This window comes from Vanellus vanellus, assembly GCF_965231255.1.
Source record: "Vanellus vanellus genome assembly, chromosome: 1".
Taxonomy (NCBI): Eukaryota; Metazoa; Chordata; class Aves; order Charadriiformes; family Charadriidae; genus Vanellus; species Vanellus vanellus.
In genome coordinates this window covers 152,770,823-152,778,036 of record NC_138905.1, presented here as the reverse complement: position 1 = coordinate 152,778,036, position 7,214 = coordinate 152,770,823, and the positions used below count along the sequence as shown (strand labels likewise).

Genomic DNA, 7,214 nt, shown 5'->3' with positions numbered 1-7,214 from the left:
TGTTGTGGGTGTGACTGTCACAATTTGTCGGTGGTCTCTTATGCCACATATGCTAGACTGTAACTTTTTTTTTTTAATGAATTTATTTAACTGTCAAACTTGGCATTGTGAAACAGCCTCTATTGTTCATGTACAGAGCAGCCAGTTGAACAAAGCAGCATTTCTCTTGGCTCCATGGGATTTTCAGCTCTCTCCAAGAATGAAGTAATGGCTACTCTGAGCTGCGCAGTCATTGACGAGGGCAGACTTTAATTCCCCTTCATAGGCAGGCTCAATTACAGGCCTTCAACTGTACCGGAGGTCTTATGGTGGCTATGAAGTCAGTGCAGATGGCAACAGCTGTGCACGCAGCTAAACCAGTTAAGCTACTGGATGTACTTTGGATGCCAGACCCCCATGCTCACACTGACTGCTTAGGGCAGAGGGAAAAGAGAAATGACTCATTTCTTTAGAGAGCAGCTAACATATTTGTAACCCATTCAGGTAAAAAACTCTCCCTGGGAGGCCTATCAAGAGGGTGTAAGTGAGATGGAAATGATGGCTGCCCCTGGTCCACACAGATAAAGACGAGCCAGAGGACGCCAAGGGAGGCTGTGCAGCACTCACACATCACACTGAAAGCAAGCGTGGAGGGAGCTCACCTTTCTGCAGCACAGATAGCACTCAGGATTACAGACCTCATTTGTTAGGCATTTCACTGGGCCCCAAATCAAACCCACTTGTTCGCAAGTTACTGCTGTTAAGAAAGTATAAGGAGCTTTCTGACAAAAGAAGAGCATATCAGCACTTTTTATTTAACATTTGAAAGACTATACCCCAGAGAAGCTGTAATGCCTGCAAAAAACCTGACTACAGATTGCATATGGAGATAATTTGATATTTTCCTTCATAGCACACAATGAGAATATTCTCTAAGGCACTTCTAAAAATCTGCCTGGTTGTTAATGCATTTAAAGCATTATTTTTCATGGCAAGACTTGAGTTTCAGATTTTCCGAGTGGCAGGAGGTTAATGTTTTGGGTTTTTTTTTTCACCCTTTCTCTTAGGGTAAGTTCAACAGGAACATACATACACAAAAGCGCAGTTATAGCCTACTCATGTCCATTCAGTAAAAAGGCAGACAGCTCAAAGAGGCACTGAAAAGAAAACTGAGTGATTGTGGTGGAAAGTATTTTTTGTGTTTTGTCTTAAGCAACAGAAAGGCAATTGAAGAGTGCACACAATATTAATAACTATTTCCTCTTCAGTAGTAATGTAGGTATAATAACAGAATCCTTTTTCTCTCACTTTGCTCTTTGGGTCTGATTATTTTCCCTCCTCAAAAGTGAAGCATATGTGTCTTACATAGGACTTCACCTTCTTTTCCCACGTAGTCTCTTAAGTTGGGCTTTATGATCCTCTTAAGATTCCTTTTGTTGACAGAAAGTATGTCCAGATGATCTAAAAACTGTACTTCTGTATTGTGTGGAAAGTTATGTCCATAAATCATTTTGGTACATGTCAAAATGAATAGGTTTTATTCATATTAGCCTTAGACTCTGGATATACGACATACCGATTTCTTTATAATGTTATGTATGGCAGCAACTTTTATTCTTCAAGTTAATAACACTGTTATTTAATCTTGTGGAGAATAGATAACCTACACAAAACTAATCTATTTTTCCATATGTTTGGTACCCTGTTTGCAAAACATTTGAACAGCGCAAGCAAACATGTCTCTCCTTCCTGCACGCTGGGTTAGCTACCACGTGTTTGTAAAGGAAGGGAGCTGATTAGCTTTTGAGGACTAGTGAATATGCTACTTTTCCATAAGCTGGAAATTCTCAAGTTCTGAAAAGAAAAAAAAAAAGCATATCACTTTGATTGGTCTGCAACCACTAACCTTTAGCTTAGATTTTCACAAAGAAGAAAAGTACTAACTGCATTACTCAACTACCCACAGCAGGATTATGTTGTATTATTCCCTCAGTCATTTGTCAGAATAACCAACATAGCTGTTGTACAGAACAAGACAAATGATAAAGTTTCATGTAACAAGTGCTAAGCATACCTACTTAATATATCATTTAAATAACAACGCAGAACCAGGTCTGAGATGTAATAAGATGAACTATACATTTTTAATTTACGGGACTGTGCGCATTCAAGGCCTCCCAGCATAATTTTTTTCTTTGCTGTATCCTGATTTATATGGAAGTCAGTGCTCCTTCCACAAGTGCAAATGTGGGTGCTGTAGCACCATCACCTCAGAAGGTGCCGCAGAGCTGTCTTGCAAACGCTTGCTTGCTCACAGAGGAGGAAGATCAACTTGTGATGCCCGTCTTGAAAAAATAAGCATCCTTGGTGTGGCTTCCCAGCACTGGTTTCCACTGTGATGTTTCACTGATTTGCCTGCTCAAACATCTTGTGGCTGCTTAAAGAGATTTTACTCTACTACTTTGTCTTGCCCTACTTTGGTTTTTGACACAAGTGTAAGCGTAGCCTGGTGTGGTAACTGAGGGCTCACGTCCACTTGCTGCAAGAGGGGAAGGGACCGCAGTAAAGAGGGAATATAAAGGACCCGCAGAGGTGCTCCCCACACCACTGCTTACACTCTGTGGCATTGGCCTTGGTGGCTTTTATAGGAGCCCACCAAATATGTCTGCATTTATGGGCATTTCCCCATCTCTCACAAGGGCAGAGAGATCTTCACAAAGGATCACTTTCAGTAAACTTAAAACAGTGAGTGAGTGTGTAGTAACACTGAGCCATGTATCTTAATAACCACGCGTGAGAGTGCTGGTTTTAGATACACCTATTAAATGCAGACAATGTGAAAGGAAATGCGTTTTCCCACCCAGATCGTGGGCAAAGATACAGGTGTGGCTTCGTAGCTCGTCCCTTTGGCTGTCACACCCTAACAGAGCGGAACGGCACCGTAGATGAGAGGTTTGCCCAAACCCGGCCCTTGAAGTGCATCATCAGCCAAGCAAATTGCCTCTGCTAGTGGGGCCCCGAGCTCCCTTCACACCTGTTGCAATGATGCAGGTTTAAAATTTATGGAGTTTTACCGACAAGTAGGACTAAGTTGCCTTCAAACGCTATCGAGCCGCATTTCACAGCCCCCAGTGCTGTGGGTAACAGTTGCACTTAGCTGAAACAAACCAGAAAGGCAGCAGCAGCCTAAGGAAACGGGCTGAGTTTATTCTGAATTTCATTATGCTCTTTTTTCCACTGTGAATTACGTAGCTTTTCTGACTTGCGGTGCTCTCTCATTTTATGCATTCAGCCTTTGGATGGTTAAATCAAGGTATTCTTTTTATTCAATAAAAAAAAAAAAAAAAAGAAAAGGAAGATTTTGCCTCATTTTGAGCCAAAAACTTTTTTGCTAGAAAAAATTATTAGTTGTTCTATTCCTTTATAGTTCTAAAGCTTACCTGAGCATAAACTCACAGTCAGTTACTCCTTGGATTAAACTACTTCATCTTCTTTTTTTACCTTGCTGTGCAGTTTTATGCTGTTCAAACTCTGGTAAAGTCAGTGAAATTACAATGATATAAGAACTGTGTACCTCTGGAGAGAGAGGAGGGTGATTTAGACACTGTAATCTACACTCTCTCCGTACAAATTTAGCTAAATCATTGCATGTCATTGGTCGGTACACTTTCTTTGGTGAAAACGTCCAAATTCTGAACTTGTTGCTGTAGATCTCTTGCCAAAGTCAGCAAAACCAAGGCAGTTTTTTTTTCTTAAATGAAGGCAAGTGTCTACACTCAGTGGTTGCACAGACCGAACACAGTCATTTTAGAGACAGATTGAATTAAACTGGGGTTCAAAACCCATGTAGACCCATCCAATCCATAGTGGGGGCTTTAATTTCCTGTTTCTTCAGCAGTTTTTAAGGATGGAAAATGCCATTTGGACAGTGACACAGATGTATCATGAAACGACTATTAAATGCATTGACTGCAAAAACTAATGGCTACTATTTTTCCCTTCGTGCTCTCTAAAGTTGATGCGTATTGAATAAATGAAATTGTTTTTCGAAGTAGGTAATTCAGAAGACTGTCATTAGAAAGCATCCGAATCTTTGCCGGATACCTGATTTAACTGTTTGAAATTTAAAGTAGCCCATGTCTGGGCACACCTGCATCAGCGAATGACTTTTGACACTGCAAATTTCTTCTCTCTGGCTTAGTGATCAGATGCAGAGTTTTGTTCTTGAAATAAAAGTTGTGTGTAAAAGCCTTACATGTATCCATACCATCTCATCACTCTTATAATATGTAGTCATTGAACTATTCAAATATAGACTGTGTACTTTTTTAATAGCTTTGAGAATTATTTTGTATGATGATTTTTTTAAATGAATGTGTACTCTAATAACAAAGCTTAAGATTTTACAGGAGTCACATTTTTAAGCAGTGTTTGTATACATTTTAACACTTTTTATATTTTCTATTATGATTTTGTATATTTTTATGTATGCACAGTGTACAGATTTTTTCCTGTAAATAAAACATTTGTTTTCATTTATTTAGGAGTGCTGGTCTTTTCATACTGCCTGGCGTGAATGACACTGAACTGCAGATGGCACAAAACAGGGAAGGTGCCTGTCGGTTCTGCCCACAATTGCAATGAAATCTCAGATGGCAGTGGACAGACAGGCCGACAAGTAGCTTTCACAGTAAACTACAGAAAAGAGACAAATATTTTAAAGCCAGTTTTATTCGAGAATGAACATGTCTATCCAAGCGGGTGCTCTAGGATTCCCTTGGGAGAATATACCATACTGCTCCAGCTTTGGTAGGAAATTTCTTGGGATAGTCAAGCCCTCTAAGGAGGTCACAGTCTGCTGACTTGATGCCGTACTTGAAATCCTTGTAAACTTCAGCTGAAGGGCTGTGCCACCCATTCAAGGAATCCAGCATCAAGTCTTTTAAGAACAGGCATTTTTATCAATTGTTTATTAAAATGAAAAACAACTTAACCAAAGGGAAAAAATAACTTGCCATTGAGTTTGTGGTGAAATACCCTATAATTTATCCACTACACTCTGCTTACATCCATTAAATGTGAGGAATTCTGCTGCTTTTGGTAGTCTTTGAACTACACAGTGGCTGGAGTTGTGCTAATGGAGGTGACGGTCGTTGTTTTCATCCCAGGGAGTCACCTTGAGTCCATGCCGACAATAAAGCTAGTTACACGTTAGTGGAATGTTAAAAGTGGGATTGCCATCACATAAACTCCTGGCAGCCGGTAATCATGCAGCTCATCCTGTGTATTACACCACCTCCTGGCAGGCAGTGTTGAGGGGATAATTACTATATGTCACGATATGCAAGTAACGCCCCTCAGAAAACTCAGAATAATGAGCTACACCAGGGGATAAACTGAATGCTGAGATGCACGAATGAAGCAACTAATTGATGCTTTTCAAATCCATCGACTTTGCTTTTACTCTTTTTTTTTATTTATTTAAGAAAACAACAACAAAACATGATCACTGTATTTTGTATGCTAAAATGCTCCATGAAATTCATTGTGTATGACATGGGAGAGGATATTCTTGTCTCACTGCATACAAACCAGTATCAGAGTAGGCGTTTGAAACTCATGAACTATACTATGTTGGGTACAGAAAACGTCTCGGTGTACCCCCTATTCTTTAGCAGTGACAGCTATAGGAGGTGTGGCATTACCTTTCTGATAGTATCTCAGGGAACTTTGGAGGCAACCCATTTTCAAGTTTCATTCCCAAAATCGGACTGCCCCTTTCTGAACAATATGTCTTTGAAGGAGCCACCTTTTATCTTTTCATTCATCGAAGTCAACTGTTTCACTTGAGCACGAGGGACATATAGTTTTCTGACAGGTCAAATTTCATACAGGCATTTTGGTCTGTTTATCTGCATTATTAGCTCGCCTGTTGTGATCTGGCTGAAAGACTTGTTTCAGGACGACTGATCCAACCTGCTGTCTTGACTGCAGTGTGAACCCATTGAAGAACAGCTAGGCAAGCAAGGAGGGGGCCAGTCTTTTGCTATAATCACACCTGCCACCTTCTTCTGCAGGAAACTGCACCTGCAGCAATGATTAAGTAGTGGCTTACTGTGGGATTACTTCATCAATCAGTATGAACAGTCCACTAACACTTGTGGTTTGGTTGGACTTCTATTTTAGCTCTCCTAGAATCTTGATCTTTCCAGGGTGACAAGTGGATAATTTTATTATTTCATCAGAATACAATGGATTTATCTGCTGCACCCCAAAACCTACCAATGTTCACTCCATACATCTATCTTACCTCATTTTCAATATTTAGATTCTCCTTTCTTACAGTGGTAAGTTATTCCAGATAGAGCACTTCAAAGAAATTACTGCACTTTTGTAGAAGTTAAGTACAGCCTGACTGCTGAGTGTCATGACCCAAGGCGAGTTAGAAGCGCATGCCCTGTTATTTCTCTTTCCTGAAAATATGCTAATGTTCAAGTAAATGCTTATTAAGTTTGATGGAAACGCTGACTATATTTTAATGACAGAGAACGAACTGTAATGCAGTAATATAGTGGGGTCTTTTTCCCCTGGGGGCGGAGTAGCCACCAGAGGACTGACAGCACAAGTGGGTTGTGACAAATCCCAGTGGGGGCCACTGCTGGTGGGATTGCTGGATTCTTAAAAATTATAAAAGTAAAGAAGGGTGTCTAGGGCAAGGACAGGGGAGAGACAAGGAATGATGAAGCACAGCAAGGAAAGAGAAAGAAACAGCTAGAAAGATGTACCATACCAGATGCAAAGGCAGAACTGCCTTTTCCTAGTAGTCACTTAATTGGTTTTGGCTGGCTGTTTTCTTTTTTTTTTCTGCACATTTGGAGAGGAACTCAACTCATCTGTTAGTGCTCATCTTGCTGCTGCCAGGTTTAGTGTGGTGGGATGAGATCGTAAAATGAAGAACAAAGGTAGAGTTATGAGCAGTAATCGACTTCTGCATAGGCTCAGCTTCTTTGTAAACACATGAATCCCACAAATTAAACTGAGAAAAGACTAACATCAGCGGACTTGTGGGGTTACATATCTACACTCTGGACAACTTCCTCTATGTGCTTATTGTCATCCGTATGATAACTGAAATAAGAAAACCCATTTCCTTTGGTGACCTTTTTATACGCATAGACAAATATGAATCGAATACCCTCTTGGTTACAGGATGCCGACAGATAAGGGATAATTAC

The 7,214-nt window shown here is 40.3% G+C and overlaps 1 protein-coding gene across 1 annotated transcript in view; it reads right to left on the bottom strand.

Annotated features, from left to right (window-relative positions):
• The window catches only part of LOC309676578 (pinopsin-like), a gene marked incomplete at both ends in the record, with an annotated part of 92,253 nt that overhangs the window by 3,107 nt on the left and 81,932 nt on the right, over positions 1 to 7,214 (bottom strand). The gene's annotated exons all lie outside the window — the stretch shown is intronic.